At 49.4% G+C, this 25,224-nt stretch overlaps 1 long non-coding RNA gene and 1 pseudogene across 1 annotated transcript; both read left to right on the plus strand.

The window, feature by feature from the left end:
- The first annotated feature begins 12,522 nt into the window (after window positions 1–12,522).
- On the plus strand, window positions 12,523–12,622 carry LOC140604359 (U6 spliceosomal RNA; annotated as a pseudogene).
- A 3,336-nt stretch (window positions 12,623–15,958) lies between these two features.
- On the plus strand, window positions 15,959–22,579 carry LOC140603451 (uncharacterized). The gene is made up of 3 exons (XR_012006434.1): window positions 15,959–18,099; window positions 18,689–18,794; window positions 22,481–22,579. It is a non-coding gene; the product is annotated as an uncharacterized lncRNA (long non-coding RNA).
- Window positions 22,580–25,224: the final 2,645 nt, after the last annotated feature.

Consider the following 25,224-nt stretch of genomic DNA (forward strand, 5'->3'; position numbering starts at 1 on the left):
GGCGGGGTGCACCTGGGGTCGCGCGGGCCGGGCTCCGGGCGGAGTCGGGGCGCCCTCCCTGCCCCCCGGGCCCGGGCAGAGGGAGGCCGGCGGCGAGGAGCCAAGCCACCGAGGGAGCGGCGCAGGCTGTGGGCCGAGGAAGGGTCCGGGGACTCGGGGTCCGCGCCCCGGGCAGCGGGGAGCCCGGCCCTCGGCTGATGCTATGGGCGCCGGACACGGACACGGGAGCTGCGCTGGCGCTCCACGTACTGCCCGAAACCAGCGAGGGGACGGCCGTCCGGCTGCGGGAAGGCGGCGCCCAGGCCCCCGGGCCCAGCCCCCAGCCCCCAGCCCCAGACGGCGGAGGCGCCCCAGGCAGCGGGTCCTCCCGGGTGCACACTGGCCGGCGGGGTGGGGGGCGCCACCCCAGCCCCGGGGACATCGGGCCCCGCCCCTCCCGCCGTGGCCCCGCCCACCGCGACACCGGACCCCGCCCCTCCTGTCGTGGCCCCGCCCACCGCGACACTGGATCCCGCCCCTCCCGCCGTGGCCCCGCCCACGGCGACACCGGACCCCGCCCCTCCGTCGTGGCCCCGCCCACGGCGACACCGGACCCTGCCCCCTGCCGTGGCCCAGAGAATCCCCGCGCGACATTCCCTGAGAGGTGCTCGGCCACGTTTGTCGCTGCCGCGCAGTTCGGGTTGAACTGCGTTCCCCAAGTGGGTTCAGGGCCTACTTCCCAAGGCCTGTGGAAATGGCCTTCTTTGGAACAGAGGGTGTTTGCAAGTGACTGACCAACCTAAGGCCCTTGGGGTGGGTCCCAGCCGCGCGTGCCGGGGAGATTCGGACGGAGGCGTGCGGGGAGCGACCGCGCTCCGAGGGTGCAGGGAGGCGCAGGGATGTGCGGTGCGCAGGGAGGGCGCAGGGAGGGCGCAGGGGGGCGCAGGGAGGTGTATGCAGGGAGGCGCGGGGGGGGCGCAGGGGGCGCAGGGAGGTGTGTGCAGGGAGGCGCAGGGGGGGCGCAGGGAGGGTGCAAGGGTGGCGCAGGGAGATGCGGTGCGGAGGGAGGTGCAGGGAGGGCGCAAGGGGGGCTCAGGGAGGTGCGGTGCGCAGGGAGGCGCAGGAGGGCACAAGGGGGGCGCAGGGAGGTGCGTTTCACAGGGAGGGCGCAGGGAGGTGCGGTGCGCGGGGAGTTGCAGGGAGGGTGCAGGGAGGCGCAGGGGGGCGCAAGGAGGGCGCAAGGGGGGCGCAGGGAGACGCGGTGCGGAGGGAGGTGCAGGGAGGGCTCAGGGAGGTGCGGTGCGGAGGGAGGCGCAGGGAGGGCTCAGGGAGGTGCGGTGCGGAGGGAGGCGCAGGGAGGGCGCAGGGAGGTGCGGTGCGCAGGGAGGCGCAGGAGGGCGCAAGGGGGGCGCAGGGAGGTGCGGTGCGCAGAGAGGCGCAGGGAGGCGCAGGGAGGCGCAGGGAGGTGCGGTGCGCAGGGAGGAGCAGCCGTGGAGCCGCCGAGGCCCGGGCTGCGTGGCGGGCGGCCCCAGGCGCTGGGGTCGTCAGCGCGTCGCTGCGCGCTGCCCCTGCTAACTAGGGAGGGTATGTTAACTCAGCTGACATTAATAAAGATTCTCAAAAAAATAAATAAAAGTGCAAATGCTAAGGGGACAAACCAAAGCAGCCGCAGCCGGTGGGAGGCCTGCGCCGGAGCCCGCAGTCCGTGCGGGAGCGCAGACGCTGCAGGAAGCTTCTCTCTTTGGCTTCACCCTTTGGCTGCTGAGGGTCCCGGGGCTCCGAGCCTTTGCCGCCCCGTCTTGGTTGTCGTCACCATGCTGAGCCCAGCCCTGTATTCAATGCTTTATTTTCATTATTCCGTTTCTTCCTTAAAAGGGTGGGTGTCAACAGACCCACTTTGCTGGAGGGTGTACTGGAGTCACCTGTGGGGTCTGAGATGGGACGCGGCCCTGGCATGTGGGCCCTGAAGGACTGGGGGCAAGTGTTCAGAGTAAAATACACCTGCTTATGGGTAAAGGAGTCCTGGGGGGCGGAGGGGGGGGTGTCCTAGGAATCTATCCACCAAAGAAAGATCATGTTTTCGGGCAAATATGTCCCGGGTTTTGTAAAATCGACTAGCTAAGGAATCTTTGAAACACGTTCCTTATTTGCTTGTTTACAGATTACCTGAGTCACTAAATTGAAATACTGCTTTACTTATAACAATGATTCAGAAGTTTTAAACATAAGCAGAGATATGCCTTTTTTTTTTTTTGCTAAATAATGTCAGAAGATTCAAAATCTATCTTCTGTTGCTAGACGAAGCAAAGTGCTGATGGGCTGTTTGATTAGGGATTAGCAGGATGGGAGCTAAATGGGGGGGCTGGGGATGAAAGTTACAAATTAAAAATAGGGGAGACAAGAGAGAAATCTCCCCCCCCCCACCCACACACACAAAATCAAATAACCATCCTTTTGGGACTGATGAAGATGGCCCTCTCCATTCCTCTTTCTCCCCACGATCATTTGATTCAAAACATGGAGCGTAATCATGACACATAAATCTGCAGAATTAGTTTTTTTCTGACTTAAAAACCCCATTTGTAGAACTACCGCAGGAAATTATCGTCACAAAGTTGCCGTATGCTTTGATTAGTTATAAAAGTTACTTAATAGATAATCAAAAGAGACCTATTTTCTAGTTTTCTTGATCAGCGTAGTCTCTGTGGTGCTGTATTCATCAGATCTCAGTGACATACAAGTATGAGAAGCTTGAGTCAAACTGGCTTAAAAGGAGGACAGAGTGGGATTAATCCGTTCACCTAATTGAAAAGTCTAGGGGCAATTAGTAAGGATAGATTTACGGACCTAGAAGATAACCAGTCTCGCCCATTGCTAATAAACATGTGATGTGAATGTAAATCTAAATCTCCTAGTTCTCTGTACGTTACCTTCGGATCGTGATGGTTTGAAATCACTCAGTGGCAGCCTGAAGATAACTGTTCTTGTTGTGTAATTATTATTATTATTATTATTATTATTTTTTATCACCGCTAAAGGGTTGTTTGCTTCTGAATGCCGGGAGAGACATTTTTAAACTTGAAAAATTTAAAATTTGCTCATGAGGTTTATTTTATCTTTGGATGTTAAGAAGAATGGAAAACGGACCCAAAGTTAACCGAATAGCCCCTCCAAATAAAACATGCATGACATCCCCAGATAGCACTTGACCTTCACTGTGTGCCTGAGGATGGCCAGCTCCGATGGAGTTGCGCTTGGGTTGCACAATTCTCGGCAGGCCTTTATCTGGCGTGTTGGACTATTGTGAGTAAGTGCGTGTTTTTTCCGTCCTAGCTCCCAGACTCCTGAATGTCCCATAAAAGTGATGTGGGAATGTCCCTACACGCTAAAATGAGGCCCAGCTTCCGTGCTCTGGATTTAAAAGTTGGGTAAATACGAGGTAATGGGTAGACCTTGCCATTTGATGGCAGACAAACACCTTTGTCAGGTAAAGATATTTTAGAACCATGGAACTTGAGAGAGCCAAATCCTCCAGACCCCACGTGGCAGATATTTTGGTCAGGCCTGATAAAAACTCCCCGGTTGGTAGGTGACAGTGGGACGATGTGGAGAGAGCACAGTCTGGATTTTAATTCCCATTCTGACACCATCTTGGTGGCTTTTCTGGAAGGATGGCGATGCTGGTCACCAGGGCCGAAGGTGCAGGAGGGAGAACGGGAGGGAGTTGGGAGTCCCACACCCACAGCAGAGCTGCCCAGACTTCTTTCTCGTTGCTACTTGAGGTTGGGGTTGTGTTCCCTGGATTGTCACAGCACCAAGAGAGATTGTGGGTCCCTTTAGAGGCGGTGGGAACAAGACTCCCTCCCTCTCGTATTGCGCTCAGCCAGGTGGTAACCAGAGGAGAGCTGCGTGGGCCCCAGGGTGTCACGACTCCCTCAGTAGTTACCTGCCCACAGACAATTACCCCGGGCAGACGCCCATTCCTGGGTGTCTGTGGTGGGTTTCAGTATCGGCTCATTTAGAGGCCTCCGACCACAGGCTGTGACATCCTGGGTGAGGTTTTCTGAGTAGAAACCGGGCAGTATGTTCTAATAAGCAAGCCTTTAATAGGGCTGAAACCGGTTCATTGTTTTGCATCTTCCTGGTAACGAGGACAGGGATTTAGAATCTGAATTCCCTTTCCACCAGCAAGCACAACGATGCTTAGGAAATCTGTGTGGGCACATACGTGTATGTTAAGAAGAAACGTAGCTCGTTTTCATTCACCATCAGGCATCCAGGTCCCCAGTGAAAACAGATTGTGAGAGATAATTCCAAATCCACCATCGGGACCATCCTAGGCCTGAGGTCTAGCAAAAATATCCTTTTAGGTTTGTTGTCAGCCTCAGAAATCCCTCAAATGTGACCCATATGATTCTGATGAGAAGGGTCTGCGGACTCCTACAGGAGAGGCACCTTCACCGCTGCAATGTGGTTTTCCACATTTGTAATTTTGAATTCATTTTTTAAAGATTTTATTTATCTGAGAGAGCTTGAGGGGTGGGGGGGAGAAGGAAAGGGGGAAGCTGAGTGGGGAGTCCGACTTGGGGCTCCATCCCAGGACCCCAGCATCACAACCTGAGCCGAAGGCAGGTGCTTAACCGACTGAGCACTCCGGTTTTCCAGGGTTTCTCATCCTGCTGTGTAGTCACTTGCTCTGGCCGAGCACACCCTACAGCCTTCCGTGGAGCCGACAGCAACTATAATGCCGTGGGAGGCCAAGCTGGGCGGACGGAGCGAAGACAGAGACGTTGCATCTTCACCAGGACACAGCGAGTATGATTGCTCAGAGGGGAGAGTAACCATATAATGCAAAGACCAGGAATGTCGCTTCTCACTGAAAAGATTGCACAAATCTCTCAGATTTCTCCTCTCCAGACGGTTGGGCATGATGGTGATCGTGTTGTAATCTGCGTGTGGGTCGTTGTTGTTCTTTTTCCTATTCTTGTCTCATCCTATGGCATTTCTAACGGGTGCTCAGAAAAATACGGTTGGGACGGCATGGGCACTCAGAAGCCAGGAGTCTGAGCACCCACTACCACGTGTCAGCTGTGTGACGCTGAGCAAGTCGTTTGACTGTCCCTGCAGATTGAGGGTGATGCTTTCCAACATCCCATGTGGTGGTTGTACCCGATGAGGGGATGTACGAGAAAGTGCTTTGTAAAACGGAAAGCCCTGGATGGATGCCACTTGCTACCACGGGTCACTTCACCAGGGAAGTGAGGCTATGCACTTAACTCCCATTGGTTTTCTCCGCCCCTCCTTTGGGTTTGCTAACTTCGAGAAGCCCCAGCAAGGTGTGCCCAAGCGTAGACATACATCATCACCCACCCTAGAAACGGTAGGAAACCCCCCCCCCCGGGCCCTCGAGGACGCATTCGTTGTAACGTTTCTGGGCTTTGTATCAAGTTGAGAACTCACGTCGAGAGGCCTATGCTTGACCAAACTATTTTTTTTCTCACTCTCCCCAGTACCTAAAAAGGATCATATAGTCCTAATTAGGCCTAGAGAGGCCCACAAAACAAATGTGTTTCCAAGAGCTTTGGATTTATGAACTAAAGACTGTAGGCTACTGTGTATTTTAATATATTCAGAGAGACAATTAAGATGACTTTACTTACGGTTCTGGAAAACAGTCTGGGCAGCGTTCAGCTGAGCGTATAGCCGTTCTCTGTCAAAAACCAAACTGGAATGACATTTTTTGGAATCAGCTCGCTCTGTTAAAAGCTACCAACCATCTGAAAACACTCCATGAATTGGGATGAAGTCGTGTAAAGTTTTGTGATCCTCAGGAGAGGAACAAAAATCTGGAGGAAAGTTCAGCTGCCAAAGTGCAGGAGCAGACACCTCACAAAGGAGGGAGTGAAATGGCCTGTGATGCGTGAAAGCGCTTGCCCTCACCGAACAAAGAGATGTCCGTTGAGACAACAGCAGAATGCCTTTACCGGAGATGGACACGAGTCATCTTAATGGTCCCGTGTCCTATCCTGTGCGTGGGAGCGTCACGGCGCAAGACCTCTTTGGATGGCAATCCGGCAAGAGCTGAAATGTATAGATTGGGAAACACCATGAATGAAGGCGTTCACCGCAGTCTTGGTGGTGGTAAGGACATTGGATACACCTAAATTGGGAAAAGCCAAGTGTTCTTCGGTGCTGGGGCCCGGCTGGATCCATAGGGTGGAGCTGGGTGCCGTGGGCTGCACACGCAGTCCAGTCCATCTCCGCGTTGAAAGCCCAGCCCCGGGGATGTTAGGAGGGGGCTCTGGGGAGGTGATTCGGTCAGGACCAGGACGGAAGGGTCCCTGTGGTGGGATTAGCGCCCTCATTAAGAGGGGGAGAGGGATCCCTGAGTGGCGCAGCAGTTTGGCGCCTGCCTTTGGCCCAGGGCACGATCCTGGATCGTAATCCCACGTCGGGCTCCCGGTGCATTGGAGCCTGCTTCTCCCTCTGCCCTTTGTCTCTGCTCTCTCTCTCTCTCCTGTGTGACTATCATAAATAAATAAAAATAAAAATAAAAAAAAAAAAAAAAAAAAAGAGGGGGAGAGTCAGTTGCTCTCTCTCTGCACCCCGTGAGGGGCCAAGGCCAAGACGTGACTCTGTACAGCAGGGGGAAGGCCTTTCCCACATCTCAGCCGTTGGTACCCCAATCTTGGAATCCCAGCCTCCAGAGCCGTGCGAACACACACGTTGTGGTTTGAGCCCGTCCGTGATGCTGTGCATGGCAGCCCAGGCCCGGCGCAGACCCCAACCCGACGTGAAAATGTCATGCCATCCATAAATTTCATTATTTTGAAAACGTACTTGATAATATGAGGACTATTGTTCTAGAACATTCACTATAATAAAGACAGATTGACAACCTCCATGCTGTGCATCGTGCTGCCTGGGAACTCTACGTAGAAAAGGAAGCGGGAAAGAAAATATAATAAAACGTGAGAGTTACACCATTAGGTGAGGCTACACGTGGCTTCTGTTTTCTTTATGTATTTTTATATTTTCCAAATTCTGTATAATTAGCGTGGATACATTATTATGTAAATAATCAATAAAAGCGCCGTACTAAGTAGAGCAAATACTCGGCGTCCTCTCAAAACTGTCAGCGGAGCCCGACCTGCAGGTGGAGGCCCCACCTGCGCGGCAAGGACGCTCGGCGGCCAGATCTCCGCCTGTTTCTCCGAGAGGGATTCCAGCTTGGAGCAGGACGTGTCGTCGGAGTGAACACAGGCCTTTCAGTTCTGTCAGCATCAAAACCCTATTGAGTAAGTACAACAAGAATTAAAAAGGAAGAGGGTGGAAAAAAAAAACCCTTATGATTTTCCTATGCTTTTTCCGTTTTTTTCCCCCTTTCCCTTCGCTGTAAATTCTGTTAAGTTTTACCTGTACATTCTGCCCAATTGATATTCTGAAAACGAAGATAAAGAGAGTCAGGCATTTGGGACTTTCTTGACAATGTTAATTAAAATGGCCCAGGGAAGACATAACTGAGACATCTTTTTATCTAAGATGGAGATGAAAACCCCGCGTGTTTCTAGGGTTTAACGACACCCGTATGATTCCATTGTTTCTAGTTCTGCTGACAGAAAGGGCTTTCTCCTTGAAACCAAGTAGAAAGCCACTCAAATCCTATCCAGTTCCCCCTCAAAGTAGGCTAGAAATCACAATGCAGCATCAAAAAGAAAAGAGCTGGTTGGCAGCAGTGCTGGATGTTTCCTGACTGTGTCTCTACGTGCATTTTGCATCCGTCACCCTGTCCTCTGTCCAGGACTGGCCGTTGGGGCCTGCGTGGACGGCCCATGCTCGGGGATCCCGGTTGGGTTTGGCCGACGGAAGGCCCCGCAGCAGAAGGGGAAAGACCTTCGGGTACTTCCTCCCTGGCCTGTCGGTGGCTGGAGGGCGCAGGGCCCCAGCGCTCTCTGGGTCCGGGCTCGTCCGACGCTCTCTCCTTCAGAGGCGGTCGGAGCGACCTCCTGTTGCCCCTTAGCCCACGGGTGTCCTGCCATTCCCTGCTGGCGGGGCCTTGGTAAGTAGGGCCTTCGCCAAACTCTCTTTTATCTCTGTTTTTGAATTTGCCTCTCTTTCCCGCCAGGGTGCTGAGCCTTCCACTAGCTCCTGAGACGGCGCAGCCTCATTCTGTCACGGCTCTCCCGCGAGAATATTCTGATAGCCCATTTGACAAGCCCACTTTTCATAATTATATGGTTGGGGGAAGAGTCTGTGGACATCTCACAGTGTGACAACGGTCGGTCTCAAGTGCTCGTCTGGACAATGATGGATCTTAGCAACTGGGTTTCACAACACCTCTGCTGGGTCGAAACAGAGGTACGCCGCAGTCCTTGATGTGCACTGACGAAGAACTGAGTTTCTGTGCATTAAACACGTAATAAGAGTAGATGTGTTATTTTAAAAAGGTGTGCCATTTTTACTCACAGACATTCCAGCATGCTTTCTCCAGGCACAGGGAAAGGAAACAGAAAGTTCCAGCAAGTGTACCTGCAATGCCAGATCCGTCATCTACGACACGGCTAGTCCAGAGGAATGGCCCTGGGAATGTGCTCCATATCCTACATGTAAGGGTGGGAAAAGGATGGGAAACTATGTTGGCTCACATAGCAATTTATTTATTTATTTATTTTAAAGTTTATTTATTTATTTATTTTAAAGATTTATTTATTTATTTATTTATTTATTTTATTTATTTATTTAATTATTTTATGAGAGACACACACAGAGAGAGAGAGAGAGGCAGAGACACAGGCAGAGGGAGAAGCAGGCTCCATGCAGGGAGCCTGACGCGGGACTCGATCCCAGGACTCCCAGGACCGCGCCCTGGGCCAAAGGCAGGTGCCAAACTGCTGAGCCCCCCAGGGATCCCCTACATAGCGATTTATTAAGGAATTCCCTGGACTCAGGAGCTCTACTGTTCGTCATCCAAGGTTTTCATTGGCCTGTGCAGTATAGGGTCACTAGTATTCTAATTAATATTCACCAATAGGTGCTTTAGAGGCACTATCTTATTTAGTCCTCATACCTATTCACATCTCACCGATTAAGAGTTCGTCGGTGGGCTGAAAGGGAGACGGGCTTTGAAGCACGTGGCCCACCTTGACCAGGGAGCTCTGGGTTGTATCCCTTGGTGCAGATGTGATCTGGGTGGAACTCAGCTCTGCCTCCTGCTGAGGCTGTGACTCATGGATCGCAAATGGTGGGTAGAACAACAACAACAACAAAATTTCAAATCCCTTTGGTCAGTTTAATTCAATTACGTTGCTAGATGTGGTGGATGCTGAGATGAATGAAATATGGTTCCGGCCTCCGGGGATCTGAAGCCTACTTGGTAGACAGAGATATAAACAAATAATGAGAGAGCTGTCATAAAATGTGATTCAGATGATAAAAGAAGTATGCTTAAAATTTAATAGGAAAACAGACGAGGGAGCAATTATATCTCTGGGATGTAGAGGAGTGTCGGGAAAAATTATGCACCAGAGGTGACGGTTAAGCTTGACCTTGAAGGGTGTGTAGGAGTTCAATAGTGGAACTGGTGGAGGAAGCGGCGAAAGGGCCCAGCAGGGGTCTTCATTCTCAATCCTGACAAAGGCTCGGAGTCTCCAGTTGCCTTCGGCCTCCAGTTGCGTTTCCAACATTGGACTTCATGTGACTTGTCCAGATTTCTCACTCAGTCCTGTTTGGGTCTAAGTACCATTGGAAGAGAAGCTTTGGGAGGAAGGAGAGCTGGCTGGTCTGGAATAAAATCTAACCATTGATCTTGATCTCAGCAGGACCATGTACTAACCTGAGAAAACCATCCAGAGACCCCGAGTCTGAAAGCTGACAGCAGCGTACCGTGTGAGATGTGTGCACGGTTCGCAGGGCCCGCCTTTCGCTTGGTTTTACAGATTAATCTTGGAGACAACTATCTCCCAGAGACCCCTGTGGCCGCATGGAGTTTGGATCATGAAAGTATGAGGGAAATAGGAAGAAAGGAGAATTTATAGAAGGGATTTAGTAACTCAATACTATTACTCATTAAGGATGCTGTATTATATCAGACCCAGACGAGGGAAGAGGATTTAGAAGATTGTCCAAGATGTCATGGAAATTGATAGAGTTTACTTGACTGAGGAAAGCAGACGAGTTAAATCCAGTTTTAGATTTTTAAATATGTGAGAGCCTTGCTACTCTTATCTTTGCCCCCAGACAGATGTGAATTCTTTCTTACTAAGACCCAAAGACCCTCTTCACCACTGTCTTATGTCATCTTGTCTTAGACCTACTGTTGTTTCTTATTCTGCCGACGTGGCCGACGGACACACCCTCAAGTCATGCCAGTGAGACCGGTGGCCTGGGCAAAGGGAAATGAAGAGAAGAGTGGGAAGAGTATGTTACTCTTTATTTAGAACCCAAAATCGGTGCCTGGATGTAACAACGAAAAAAGTAAAAGGATGTAACAACGAAAAAAGAGGTGACACTTAGACATAAATGTGCAGATTTTATAAGGGGAAAAAAAAACCTTTAAGACACTCTTGGAAGACATAAAAGTAAACTTGAACAAATGGAAAGAAATCCCTGTTCTTGGATGGGTAGGAAGACTCGGTATCCTGTGTTCAGAGAAAATATGGCTAACTTCCCCTATAATGTAGGCATGAGAAGATCCTTTCTAAATGCAGCTCAGAATTCAGAGAAAGACAAGAGAAAAGACGAATAATTCAAGCTGCCTGGAAATGAAATATATTTGCATGGTAAAAATTTTAAGAAAGTCATGACAAGGTCCTGAGATAATTGGGGGAATACGTTTGGAGCATATATGACAGTTAAAGGGCCGATCCCCCTAACATACGCAAAGTAACCAGATGTGGGAGGTGAGAATGCTCGTCCAGCTTTCTCCTGGCTTATCGGCCAGTCTTCACCCTGGGTTTTCCATAGAGGCCTCAGCAATTAGCTGGCTGTGGGGTTGATCTGATTTAACATTTCATGGTCACTTTGTTGTTATTTTTCACTAACTTGTACTTTCACTCCCTGGGACCCGCTTGATTTATGTGTTTTCTCAGATCACATTCTGAGCTGTGCTCTGCACCTGGTGTTTTTCCTGGGCCAGCGGTGATGACTGGTTTGCCGGGCTCTCGTTTCGCGGGTTCCTGGTGAGATCCGCCCCTGTGTGGGTGGTAGGAGGCCCGGGGAGGGGCGTTGGATTGAGGGGATCCTTCAGGAGAGATGAATACACTCCAAAATATGCTTAGTTTACAGTCTTGGGGCTTTCCAGGTGTTATTAGACCCAGAGGGCCCTTTCTGGTGTCTCAACAGGAACGGATATGTTTTCAGAGGAGAGGGGTAAAATAAATAAGTCTGAGGTTATAGATATCTAAATCAAACCTCCATTTCCATTGTTGTTATTCGAGTAATCATAGTTGAATGCACACAGACTAAATTTCATTGTCGTCGAAGTAATTAAAGTGTCACGGATGGACAGCAGGAAGATAATGGTGTTCTGGAAAGAGAATGTTCTGGAAAATTAAAGGAATGGTGCCCTCACTGCCCCATCCCCACCCCCTCGTGATGCTGGGGAGCAACTTTAGCCAGAGATTCGTGTTCGCATCAGGACAGAGGAATGCATTTTCTGGAAGTGTGGTCTTACAGATCTCTGGTCTTGATTCTGAGCTAGAGCCACAGCTGACCTGCTACTACCACCACCACAACGTTTTGCACGAGTAGAGGGATTTCTGTTGTTTTGTCTTCAGAGAGGGAGCGAGGGTGGAGGGTGGGGCGTGCAGAAGGGCAGAAGAAGAGAGAAAATCTTGGGCGGCTCCACACCCAGCAGGGAGCCCGAGGCGGGGCTCGATCTCTCAACCCTGAGATCCTGACCTGAGCTGAAATCAAGACTTGGATGCTTAACCGACTGAGCCAGCCAAGGGCTCCGAGGGCTTTCCGGTTTGGGACTGATCTCATCTGGTCTTTATGTGGCTCCATGAAGCAGGCAGGGGCAGGTATCGCTGTCCCCATTCTGCAGGTGGGATCATCGAGGCTGAGAAAGGCTGAGATGCGAAAAGACAACCCAGCGGATGACTCTGGATTAAGAACCAGGACACCCGAGATGGGCTCATCTTACCGCTCACCACCTGCGATGTCCTGAGCTCAGCTCCTGTGGTTTCTACGCCCCCACCCCAACCCCAGCTTCAACTAAATGAGAGGTTTGTGCAAGATGGTCCTTGAGGGCCCTCCCAGGGTTACTGGGGCAGGATCTGATCACTTGCTGGGCTTCACCAGGAGCTGGTTAGCGGAGGTGAAACAGTACGCGACGTCCCTGAGCTGCCAAGGCCTCCCCCTACCCCTCACAGAGCAGGACCAAGAGCTCACCGGGGATGGGGGAAGCCTTTTCCTTTTGTGGACCACAGATGGAAGGCATACGTTCTCCTGTGTGATTCCAGGAAATTTTTAAAGTTTACTATTTTCTTGTAATGTTTTCCAATGCCTCCTGTGTACATTTTATTAATATTTTCCAGCTTTACTGTGCTCACTTCGGCAGCACATACACTAAAATTGGAACGAGAAAGAGAAGGTTAGTGTGGCCCCCACGCAAGGTCGGCACGCAAACATTTTCTAGCTTTATTGAAGTATGATTTGCGTGCCATAAAAATCCAACTGTTGTAAATACGTAGTTCAAATGCTTTTTAGTAAATTTATGGACTTGTGCAACTGTCACCATAATCTAAGTTGGGAACCTCTGCTTTATCTTAAATCATTCCTTTGTGCTCCCTTACATCAGCCTCCACTCCCTTCTCCAGCTCCGGGCAACCCCTGATATGCCTTCCGTATCTATAAATTTGCCTTTTTCTGGACAGTTTACAAAAACAGAATCATGCACTATGTAGCCTTTTCCATCTGGCTTGTTTAATTTAGCATACTGTTCTTAAGGCTCATCTACGTTGTAGTCCACGTCCGTAGTCCATTCCCTTTTTTATGACTGAATAATATTCCACGCTTTGGGTATAGTATAGACCATATTTTGTTTACCTGGCCATCAGTTGGATAGTTGGGTTGCTTCCACATTTTAATGATGGTGAGTAATGCCGTTATGGACACTTACGACTGAATCTCTGTGTAGACATGGGTTTTTTATTTCTTTTGGGTACGTTCCTAGGGATAAAAATGCAGGTTGGTTTTCTTACGTTTTTATGCAGTACGTGACCCTCTACTTTTAATCCTTATACTTGAGTGAAAGATTCACAGGAAATGTGTGGCGGAGCCAATGTGTAGCCTGTCGTAATGGGCTTTCGCGATGCCCGGTAGCTCTTACAGGAGTGTAATCTGTCTCTGGAAGTAACGCAACCACACAGAGTAGCCGTGGTTACGGTTTGTGTCCAACCTTCGAATTCGTAGGTGGAGGCCGTCACCCCCAGCGCTCAGAATGTGACTGTGTTTGGAGACAGGGCCTGTGGCCCAGTGAGGTCTTCAGGGTGCGGCCTGCACCCACCACGGCTGCGGTCCTCCGAAGGGGGGAAGGGCCCCGGGAGCCTGCGCACAGAGGCCGCAGAGGACATAGCAAGATGGGCCATCCGGGCGGCAGAGTCCGGCTCGGGGGAGGCCAAACCTGCCTCAGCTCGGGCTCCGACTTGAGCCTCCAGAACTGTGAGGAAATAGAGGTTTGTTGTTTAAGTCGCCCGGTCCGTGGGATTTAGTCTTGGCAGCAACAGGCCCACACATGGTCCCGGACTTCAAGGAATTTGCTCCTGCGCCTTCGGGAGGCTGTCTGCGGGCCGAGCCTTCACCCAGAGCAGCCTCCAGTAGAGCTGGGCTCCGTTGTCCTTGGTGCCCTCCGGCGCGGCTGCCTTCTGTGCTGTAAAATCGCGGGGGGGCCTCCTTGCCGTCCTCCAGGTCACGGTCACATCACTGCGCTCCCCGAGCGACCCCGAGCAGCCTCCTCCCTGGATGCCTCCTCCTGTTTGGAGGCCGTTGGCCTGGGAGTGACCAGCTGCCTCCACTTGGCCCCACCGCCCCGTCTGCCCGCTGCCAGGCCACCCTGTCCCTCATGCCACCCCATCCCTCACTCCACCGTGAGAGCCCCTGGCGGCCGGGGGGTGGGCTTTGCATTTGCTGCCCTCTGACCTTGCCTCTGGCTCAAGGCCTGACACAGAATTGCACCAATTCCTTAAACCTGACAACTCCAACTACCAAAATGTTCGTCAAGTTCCAGAAATGTGTCGAGATGTGAAATACTGGTCAGTGCAGTAGGAGTAGAACAAGAATGGCTACAAACGTGGGAAGAGCAGACCCAGCATGTGGGCAAGTCACTGCGAGGGCCTGGGGCCAATGACTCACCAGCCCCAAACCTCGGTTGCCTTACCCCTGAGTGAAAGGGTTGACCTAGCGAGGGTCTGGGGACGGCGAACCCTTTGCAGCCACCCAGCTCTTGGTGAGTTCTGCAGGACGTGCCTCCCTGGGTAGTGGCTGCTTGAAGACACTCAAGATCCAAATTACATCGCGCTTTGATTAAAACGAACTTAGAGTGAATTTTGAGTGTCTGGCTTCCAAGTATATGGAATTTAGAAGTGTTAGTTATTAGTCTCTGGGGGCCCAAACCTTTGAGAGGGAAAGAAGGTAGAGGAACCTACATCACCCACCTTTTGATAATGGACAATTTAAAAGAAATGTGTACATGCACGCACTCACACTCGCACACATGCACACGACTAGCTTGGATCTTTAGAGCTTCGTGTTCAAATCAGACCCCACTGGGAGAATAGTTTGTGTGGGAATTCTACCGTAAAGCAGAATAAAACACAAAAATTCCCCAAATGATAAGAAAAGAAGGGCTTATGTGGTAAACAGCCCCAGAAAGGCAAGTACTTCTGTGCAAGTGGCCTCTGACTTTCTTGGCCCAAGTTTTCCCTTTTCCCTTGGGTTCCGTTAACCTCTTCCTTCACTCTCCCTACCCCACGGTCTCCAAGGATTTGGAGATCTTGATTTCTTTACGCTGAGCACAGACAACAAGTCTTTTCTTTCATTCACTCAGCAAATTTTTGAGAAAAACAAAAAAAAAACAAGGCACAGAGAAGGGAGGGTGGAGGAAGGAAATGCTCACACGGGTGAGCATTCAGGATAGGGTCTCTGATCCCAAGGCAATTAAATCCCTACCCCAGGCTGGCAGCCCCACCGCCAAGCCCATACACCCATGATCCTTTTCTCCCTACTCTTGTCTCCTGCTGGTCTATACCATCTCCTGCTTAAGAATGAATCTACCTCATTAGCCTGAACCATCAGTGGCAAAGGAAGACCAGTTATGTGGCCTTTTGAAAGTTCCCTAATCCTCAGGAACATCCCACCAAATTGCTTTTATTTTTCTTTTGCTTCTATCATCTGCTGAGCCCTGATCATTGATGCCACTACAGCCCAGTCTCAGTTCTTTCTCAGCTCCACATCTCGGGTACACGTTCTGGTTGGCAAATGTTGGGAAAAGCAGATTTCCAGCCATAGTAGTCATGGCAAGATGTTATTTCCTTTCTCCCTTGCCCTATCTCTGATGGGAAGGGTCTCGGTACCATAAAGAATATGGGACTTTGTTGGCATAATGATGTACTGAGGTTAAAGTAAATAGATGGCCAATATTAGGAGGGAAAAAAATGGACTTGCTTAGAAGAAAATGCTAGTGGTTTCCCCAGCTTTCCACGTGTCTCAGGATCCGGCTCAGGCCTTCTAAGTCAGAATCTCTGGGGATACAAAAATCTGCATTTTAATAAGCCCTCCAGATGATTCCGACACATGCTTTGGGCCTTGGGGTTACACAATATTATCCATTCTCCATTCTTGTCTTTTTCATAATAAGCCATTCTCCATTCTTCTCTTTTTAAAATATATATTACTAAGGGAAAGAAGTTTTTTTTTTTTTAATTGGAGTTCAATGTGCTCTTCTCTTTTTTTCATAACAATAAAGCCCTCAAGGCAGCAATGTGCCCGACTAAGAGGTAACATTTCGTATCATCCTTGCTGATAGAGCGGGCGCATGAGATGCAAACAGTAGTCATTGGGTGGGGCTTCTGGGAGATGCCATGAAAGGGAGCTGCCTCCCTCGGCAGGAATCCCCTTGTTGCCTTTGCCTCCCCTTCTTTGTACTTTCTGCCAGCAGCCGCCTTGGACCATGAGGTGACCTTGGAGATGGAAATGACTATCATGGAGCAAGGAGACTGAAGGAGCATCGGCCCCTGGTAGCGAGGTGCTCCATATCAGCTTTGGACTGCCCTCCTTCATCTTCTTTAGAAGAGAAAGAAAAATTATCATGCTTAAGCCATGTGGGTTTTCTGTTATCTGCAGCTGAACCCAATCCTAATACATCGTGTTGTTTTGGATTATTTTTGTATCACTCCTCTGAAAAAAGTGGAAAGAGCTAAAAGCCTTCTCCAGCAATGCAGGACAAAGAAGAGGTATCATTTTCCAGGTTGAGGCATGGATCTCAGAGGCATGGACCGAGGATTAGGAGGAGAAAAGATGGAAAGGACAGTAGGGAAATAAAAGCAGGTGGGGCAGGACCAGAGAAGGGGTCATTCTCAGATGCTCACCCAAGGGGGACTCTTTGCAGACTGATAATTGACTTCCTCGATAGAAGGATTATTTCTCACCAGCCTCTGCACTTTATATTTTGTATACTTATAATGAGAAATGCCTCCCAGTAATGGATGATACTTAAAAATATAACTAAGGGGTCGTGCACTTTTATTTTCTTGCGCTCCTCTTATCGGATGCTTCGACGCCAGAGATTGTGACGGGAATATAAAGACGAATGTTGTAAAGTTTTTGCCTTGGAGATACTCAAGATTTAAAAATAATATGCAAGCTCAGTAGGAGGAAAGTCATTGTCTTTTGTAGCTGTTCAGAGACTTCGCCTCAAGAATATTTAATGTGAATTTTATTTTTTATCTTGGGCTAGAGCAGTGCCGCGTCTTGCTTAAGGTTGGCACAAGCCATCTTGCCAAGATTGGCACCAAGCTTCCAGGGGTTTGCCTACATAGGTTAGGGGTTGTTTTGTAAGGTGGTCCGAACGTGGCTGGACACCTGATTCAATTTGGGATCCAAGTTCATTTCCTTCATTTAGAAAACAATTCAGGAATTGTTTCACTGTCCTTCTAAGTGCTCCTTGGGGTGACTTCCTCCGGATTTGGCCTTAGAAACAGCCCACCCAACCCACTTGGCTGGTGCACCCTCTTCAGAGGTCTCCCCGAACAGAGTTCAGAACCAAAGTAGCAAAGAGCTTCTCAGAGCAGTTTGGCTCACCAGGCTTCTCTGGAGATGATGGTCACTCATTCGCTCATTCATTCAATAAAGGGATATTTCTTGAGTGCCTATTACGCGCCAGGTGTTATCCCTAGAGCCCTGAATTCAATTGGCGAGACCCAGCCCTTCCTTTGTCAGAGTCAGCAGAGAGACCAAAAGAAAACCAAAGACAAACAGTAAACTCAAGGAACTGAAAATAAATGGGACAATTGCAACTTGTGACGTGAGCTAAGGACACAAATAGGATACTGATAGAGAAAACCAGGCTTGGGGGCACGGACCTCTGATGACGGTCAGGAAGGCTTCTCTAGAGAAAACCAGGCTTGGGGGCACGGACCACTGATGACTGTCAGGAAGGCTTCTCGAAGGAGGAAAAATTTGAACTAAAGTCAAAAATTGAGAAGAAGGCCTCCAAGCTGGGAACCAGTGAAGCGGTCTCCAGGTGCAAGGAACAGCGTGCTCAAAGGCAAGGAAAGGGCTGTCAAATCCCAGGAAGTGGAAGAAAGCCAGGGAGGTGGGGCTTCGGGAATGTTTGCTCCCTTGGGCCTTGGGGGCCTGCAAGATTAAACACTGGCCAGTTCAATTGCCTGAGGTCAGGAGTTGGGACCAGTGTCTCTTTCTCTACCCACTTGTACTTCTTCCTGTGCATTTTGTTTCAGATACGCTTACTAAAAATCATGAAAGCATTCGCATATGTACACGGAAGGACATAAAAAATGAAAAGAAAATTAGAGATGAGAGATGGAAGGAAAGAATAATTGGAAGTAGAGGGACATATGGCTTCTCTGTCTCAGAGAAATCGCAAAGCACAGCCCTTTGAAGGTATATTCTCAAGGTTCAAATCTTATTATTTTATTTTCTTAAAGCTCAGTTTGTAAAGTAGGCAATTAGAAGACTCAAATTAAAAAGCCAAAGTAAATCACAATTATGAGCTCTTAGTCTACTTAGATTCCCCTTCCCTTAAAATGCAGAATTGTGTTTCATGTCAACTTCCGTCGGAATCAGAACCAACCAAATTGTTTTCCATGGAATGAAGGCGGGGAGGGGTCTTGTCACAAAATGTCCCCTCAACCAGAGTCCTGGGAGGATCACGTATGGGACACTATGATCATTCATATGGACAGAAGTCTAGAGAGGAGTTTTCAAATGAATTACAACAGTCAAAGAAAAGAGAAGCTGTTGGGAAAGGTTATCTTGTACCCTGAGCAGGCTAAGATGTCAGTCATGTGATTCATCAGATCTGTAAACGTACAGCACAGTCTTCTTTGGAGATTGCAGTGGGGAGACCTCAGATTGCCAGGGTCCATGGAGGGCAGGGGAGGGTTTCACCCAGGTCAGAAGGAGAGGGTGTGGGGGGGCGGGGGTGGGTGGGTAAGGACTGTCTAATCCTCTCTGGCTGCTTCCCAACCAGATGCACGTACAGGGGAGAGAAATCGCAAGCTGTCCTCTTCCTGACCGATCTCCACTGTGGCTGAAGACAGTAGATCGTTGGGCTCAGGAAGGATCAGGGTAGCCAGGTGAGAATCAGGGCTTCCCCAGGTTCTGCCTCTATGTGCCTTTTCACCAGCAATACATTAGAATTTGACTCACCACCAGAGTCCAGTCACCTAACACATTTCGAGAGCACCTTGACTTAATTTCCAAATTGCTCTTAAATCAAACCAAATTCTCAAAAAGCTGCCGACTTAGAATGTGGTCTTCCACTGTTTTAATTAAACCATTCCAATTAAACTTCTCACCACTGCAGGTAGAGCATGCGGTCTGGGGAACCAGATTTAATTTGATTTATTAAAATACTCTGCTTTTGAGGGATGTTTGTATCCGTTTCATTATAAATTACGATTATGAATTATATCTGCTTCATCTCTGTCTGTAGATGGCTCACCCCAAAGTCTGACCAGGAGAGGGCTTTCCTTTTTGTTTTTTTCCTCATAAGCAAAGGCTATGTAGCTTCCTGCTCCCGTTTTCCTCGGGGGAAGCCTGAATGGAAACCAAAGTCAGAAGTGAAGCAGCAGGAGTGACCACAAGGCCAGGGAGGGAGGGGGAGAACCAAAATGACCTACAGGACTATGGGTGGAGGAAGAGAGTGAGATAAACCAGCCAGAGGGACAAGGTTAAATTCAAGGGGAACAGGAGACAACTCTTGCACCACCTTCTGATATCTGTGTTTAGAGTGAGTGTGTAAGACTTTGTGTTCAGCAATGAACTAGACCTTCCCAGCCTTGTAACCTTGCAGCCGGTAGGATGACACTGGGTCATAAGCCAACTCCTAGAGCCCAGAGGGTGAGGTCTATTGTCAGGTCAAGCCACCGTTTCCCTCCATGTGTTGGCCTCCTTCTTGCCAACTTCCTTTGGCCCCTTAGCTCAGCAGCTCCGGTGGGAAGAAACTTTGCTCTCTTATTGAGAGCAAAGTTATCTGTTTTATAATCTCAAAAGCATTCTGATTGCCCTTCCTTGGGTAATCCAGGAACAAGAGCTCCCGAAGTCCACTGACCAAGCGACGACGCTGGCATGGCTAGGATGGGAGGTTGTGGGCAATTAAGTGGGCCGTACCACTCAGCACAGCTCTCGGAGGCTGAGGAGTGCTAGCTGTTGGTGGTGCACGAATCCATGGTAAGAATCCATGGTAAGTTCTAACCAGAAGGAGGACCTGAGAAAATGATACCAGGGAAGCTCATTTTGGTGGAAGTATTTTGGTTTTATTAGAGGGAGAGACTACTGGAGGTCCATATGTGACAGACGAACCTTGCCCCATACTTCTCACTTGATACACAAATTAACTTAAAATGGATCATGGACCTAAATGTAAAACCTAACACTTTTATAACACTGCTGGAAGAAAACATAGAAAAACACCCTTGGGACCTTGCATTGTACAAAGATTTCTTAGCTATGACACCAAAAACAAGATCCATAAAGGAGAAAAATTGGGAGACAAGGGGAGCAGCATGCTTTTCTTTCCTTAGGTTTTGTTTCATTTAGTTATGAATAATTTGACACCGCCCTCACCTTCGAGGGTGATGGAACTCTCTGCTCACATGGTATTTTGATCATCGCTGTAACTTGAGGGCCTGGCCCTGGACTGGGCCCATCACGGACATGCAATAAATACTGGTGAAATAAATGAATAAGCGAGATGTAGGATGATCGCACGATAGCCAGGAGGAAATTCTCTAAACAGAGACATGAATCAGAAGTCAGATGAGCGAACTGAACATAGCGATAATGGAATCAATTAGCATAGAGGTGATGGGAACGGCTGCAGGAGGCCACGCATTCCCAAGGGAGGAGTCTAGACACAGAACAGAGAAGGCCCTGGGGTGGTCTAGTATTGGAGGATGGGAGGGCTAAGGGGGGTAGTCTGTGGAGGAGACAGGGAAAGCATGATTGAAGAGGGAGGAGGAGGGTTAGGGCCACAGAGGGTCATGCAAACCAAGGGAGGAAGCATTTCAAAGAGTGAAGGGTCAATAGTATCAGTTGCAGAAGAGAGGTCAAAAAAGGATGAGATTGGTGGAAGGAACCAGAGTTTCTCTCAAAGGAAGTCACTGGTGAACTTAGAGAGCGATACTTTCTACCACGTGTTAAATTTTGGTTACTATCCAACAGAAAACCTATCAAAATGGCTGAGGCAATATGGAAATTCACCAACTATCAGGCAGGTGTCTGCTGATTTAAGACACAAACATAACCGAGAGCAAACTTTGTCCTCTAGTGTCACGGTCAAGAAAACGTCATAGAGAACTCCAGGGACAACCGTCATTGTAAAAATGGGGAAAAATTAGACGCTGTCACCTGCCTCAGACACTCTGTATTTTTTTTCTTGTTTCATTCTTTTCCCATTGGGAACAAAATCTGTATGTTGGCAAATTGAACACCAATAAAAAATAAATTTATTATTAAAAAAATAAATTTTAAAAATGTGGATGTTGGGAAAAAAAAAAAAGAAAGTAGCTACAGAGAACTCGGGCCGAGAAGACATGTGATTGGGAAGCAGAGGCCACCTCGTCGCGGTTGACGGTGGGTTGATCCACAGCAGCAACTCTAACTGGACTCGGGAAGAGTCGTCGAGACGGAAAGTGCGGGTGCAGGTGGCGACCGGAGGGCGCAGTACCTGACGTGTGAGCGCGAGGGAACTTGGGGCGCCCTTTAAGGAGGATGATTTACTTTGGGGACTAACCCAAGGGCGCGTACAGAGTGTAGGGGTTCGTTTATTTCATAAAGAGGAAAAAAGCCAATGCAGTTCGCCGAGCTCTGTGGTGGATCCTGAAGAAGGACCAGGAAGGCTCCGTATTTGCCTGCAAACTGACCCCGAGCTGTCCCAGCGAGTGCTGACCTCAGACACACGGCCAGGAGGCTCCGGGGCAGGGCTCCGTCCACGCGGCGGCCGAGGCCGGTCAGCCTAATAAACACCGTGGGGAAAGGAGTCAGAGCGGTGGCCTAACGTTCACTTAGAACAAAATTATTAGTGACTTAATAGTAACAGAGGGGGAAACGGAACAGTAACTCCTTAAAGAGGATTGACCAGAGTCTCCCAGAAGAGCAATAGAACATGCACATTTGTTTCTTGGCTTCTTATCGCTATAAATGATGGACTATCAAAGCAACAGCACACCCATTAATCAAGACTGTAAACAATTAAAATCTTTCTCCAGATCCGGGAAAGCATCAGAATGATCAAGACCGTGCCAAAAAAAAAAAAAAAAAAAAAAAAGGAACATAAATTTCAGCCAGCTCTTTGGATCTGGGAAGTGTTTGGGCTACGCAGCCAAAAAGTCAGAGAGCAAAGAGTCTAAACTAAGCTGATAACAACTGATCATTAATTAGAGCTGAAGCCAACTATCTCAGGCCAGAGAAATATCTTGGCTACTCAGCTAAGAGCCAGAGAGCCAAAGGTCCAAGTTGGGTTCGTGATAATTAATCACAGGCAAGACCACTGCCCCGAAAAGCCCCTGTTAGGGACGGGGTGCCTCTGAGAAGAAGCAGCCCCAAGAGAAGCCGGCGGGGCGGCTCCTGCTCCGGGCGCCCCCGAGGCTGAGGCCCTGGAATCAGCAATCAGAGCAGATTCCAGCATCTAAAGACAAACTGAGCAGCTGATAACTCATCCTATGGCAAGGATTTTCTTTTTTTTTCTTTTTTTAAATTAATTAATTAATTTATTTTTATTTTTAATTCATTTATTTTTTTTATTTTCTTTTTTTTAAAGGGAGATTCAAGTCTTTCAACTTCATTGAAATAGGAAGAAGGCACACGAAGGAGAGCAAGTGGAAAATAATGGAGATTATCCAAAAGGTGTCCAAGGGGAAATTAAATGTTGATTAACACCAAAAGTCAGTCACCAAATGGAAATGTGTAAAAATGGAAGCATGTGAGGGGCGGGGGGCGGTGGTCACGGCGTAAGGATGGCTCAGGGGGGTCGAGGATTGGATGTCACACGGAAGTCGATGCACACGGATGCTTACCTTCCTTTCTGCATCTGCAAGGAAGCGTTTTTCCTATTTAATCAGAGAAGGCCCGAGCACCTTTTGGCACACACATCCGCTTTCCTTCTACCGTCGTATCTCAGGGTTTCTCAGCTGCCTGTGCACCCCCCCCCCCACCGCTGCCACGGAGGACCCCAGTCCTTGCCCTTGGGGTCTGCATACAGCAAGCCGGGGACCGCCTGAAGGCCCTGGATGCACGCACAGCTCAGCAGCTGGAAGAAAGGCGTGCAGGTGCCTAATACGGAGGCAGCCGGGACCTTCCAGGTGTGTTCCCGGATCTTTGCATGTAATGCAATTTTTGGCCTTCCAGCTCATTCTGTATAGAGCCCAGATTCTTCTTGGGAACCTGGGTGAGGTGCTGGGCTGCACTGGGATCATTCTCTCACACTAAGCAACGATTTTGTGCTAATGACTCATTAAACCCTCAGTAACACAGTAGAGTTGGCAGTTTGTAGCCTCCCCATCTCACAGATGAGGAAATCGAGGTTCCAACAGGGCGGGGAACCTGCCAAAGGGTCACTGCTAGCAAGTGCGGAGGTCAGTACTTGAACGCAGGCCCACGTGGCTCCAGAACCCGTGGGCTCGACCCTCGTGTCACGCTGACTCTACCAGGACAGCCTTAGGACAAGAAATAGTACCGGCGATTTAGAAGGACGGGAGAGGGAGAAGAGAATAGGGACAACGGATGTCAAGCAGAAGAGTAGGTACACATGGGGGCCTGCTCACGCTCAAGCTTTGATCCCGCCTGCAACTGCGTGCTTTCACCCCGTGAAGGCGGCTTTGTGAACCGTGGGGCTGCTGGTACCGAGCATACGGGCCCTACATCCACGTGTTCAGACCCCAGGTCCCTAAATAAGCAAGCTCTTGGCCCCGGGATTCAGATGGTGTGGTTTCCACCACTGAAAGATTTACAAGTTATATTCCTGGAAAAGTGGATTGAAACCCTCAGTGTCTTCATTGTCCAAAGAAGGAATGACTCAGACACTATATTCGGGCCTGAATTCCCCGCGTGAACGTATGTGGAGTGTGTGTGTGCGTGTGGGCGCGTGTGCACCCGCGTGTGTGCACCCTCAGAGGCACCTACCATTTGAAGAGCTATAAAATACAATTACTTGGGTAAGCTTTGGACATGTGTGATGGTTCACGGACCCCACTCTGGGAGATCTAGGTCGTGTTTACATATTTTAAGACACATTAGGGTAATTCCCATTGGAAAAAAACAAAACAAAACAAAACGTGTATTTTCCCCCAGATTCTATGCAAATGGCGATTTTGAATGCATAAGTACATTTTTGGTTAAAGAGAACATCACTGTCACTTAATATATTACTGGAGATATACACAGATGTTGTTTATGTTTGCGCTTTATGTAAATTGCCTTTCAGTGGAGAAGAAATGTATACATAAGATTTAAACTTGCTATGTTTTACATATTTAGTTTGTGTAGTTTGTTTATATTTCACAGGAAGCAAATATAGGAAAGCATAGAAACCAGCATATTGCATCAAGCTCTTGCGATAGTTTTAAACGAAATGCCCCGAATGGATTAACCTTTACAAATGCCGAGAAATTAGGGGACAATTTCAGTGGAGTGTGTCTCCCGCGGCTGTCCCCGCAAAGCAGTTTCAGTGCTTAACTCGTCGTTTTTCACCGTTGGCTGAAAGCAGGCCTCCCCACCATCGCTTCTTTGCTGCTCCCCCTGTCTCTTCAGATCCCATTTCTTTCTCTTTCTTTCCTTTTTTTTTTTTTTTTTTTTTAATTTTATTCTTAAGTCATCTCCGCACCCCACGTGGGACTAGAACCTGCAATCCCAAGATCAGGAGCTGCCTGCTGCAGCCACAGAGCTAGCCAGGTGCCCCCAGACAGTGCTCCTCTTAACATGGGTCGACGGCCGGCGGGTCGGAGAAGCAGGAAGGCCCGCTCCCCGACAGGTGGAAGGGGCAGCCAAGGCAACGTCCCCCCAGCTTCTAGAAGGAGCTGGTCCAAGGGCCAGCCGGAGGCCCGGCAGCCCGAGGTGCAGATCTTTACAGGGTAGAGGGTAACGCAGGTCGCAGAGTCAGACCAGAGACCTTGGGGTGGCCGCCGTCCGGCCTGTTAGGCCACACCAGCTGCTCCCCTAACCCGCCTCGAGTCCCGCCCTTCCCGTGAAGGCGGAGGATGGGAAACGCTCTGACGCGCAGACCAGAGGCGCTAACTTGCTGTCACTTCGGGCACCTGCTCCTCTGCACCTGCGCGTCCTTGAGTGTGAGATACGTGGTGGGCTGCATAGCATTTTGTCAACAGGCTGCCTCGGCGTTCTGGAGAATTCTTCGATGTGAAAGACTTTACTACACTTAGCATCCCTGGCCCTAAATAAAAATAGGGGTCCCAGTCACCATGACGTCCCCGCCGGTATTTGCCAGTACTCTGGGGTGGGGGGGATGATGCTGCCGCAGTCGAGAGCCACCAACATGAGGCAGCTCTAGGA

The sequence above is a fragment of the Canis lupus genome, chromosome 14, assembly GCF_048164855.1.
Source record: "Canis lupus baileyi chromosome 14, mCanLup2.hap1, whole genome shotgun sequence".
Taxonomy (NCBI): Eukaryota; Metazoa; Chordata; class Mammalia; order Carnivora; family Canidae; genus Canis; species Canis lupus.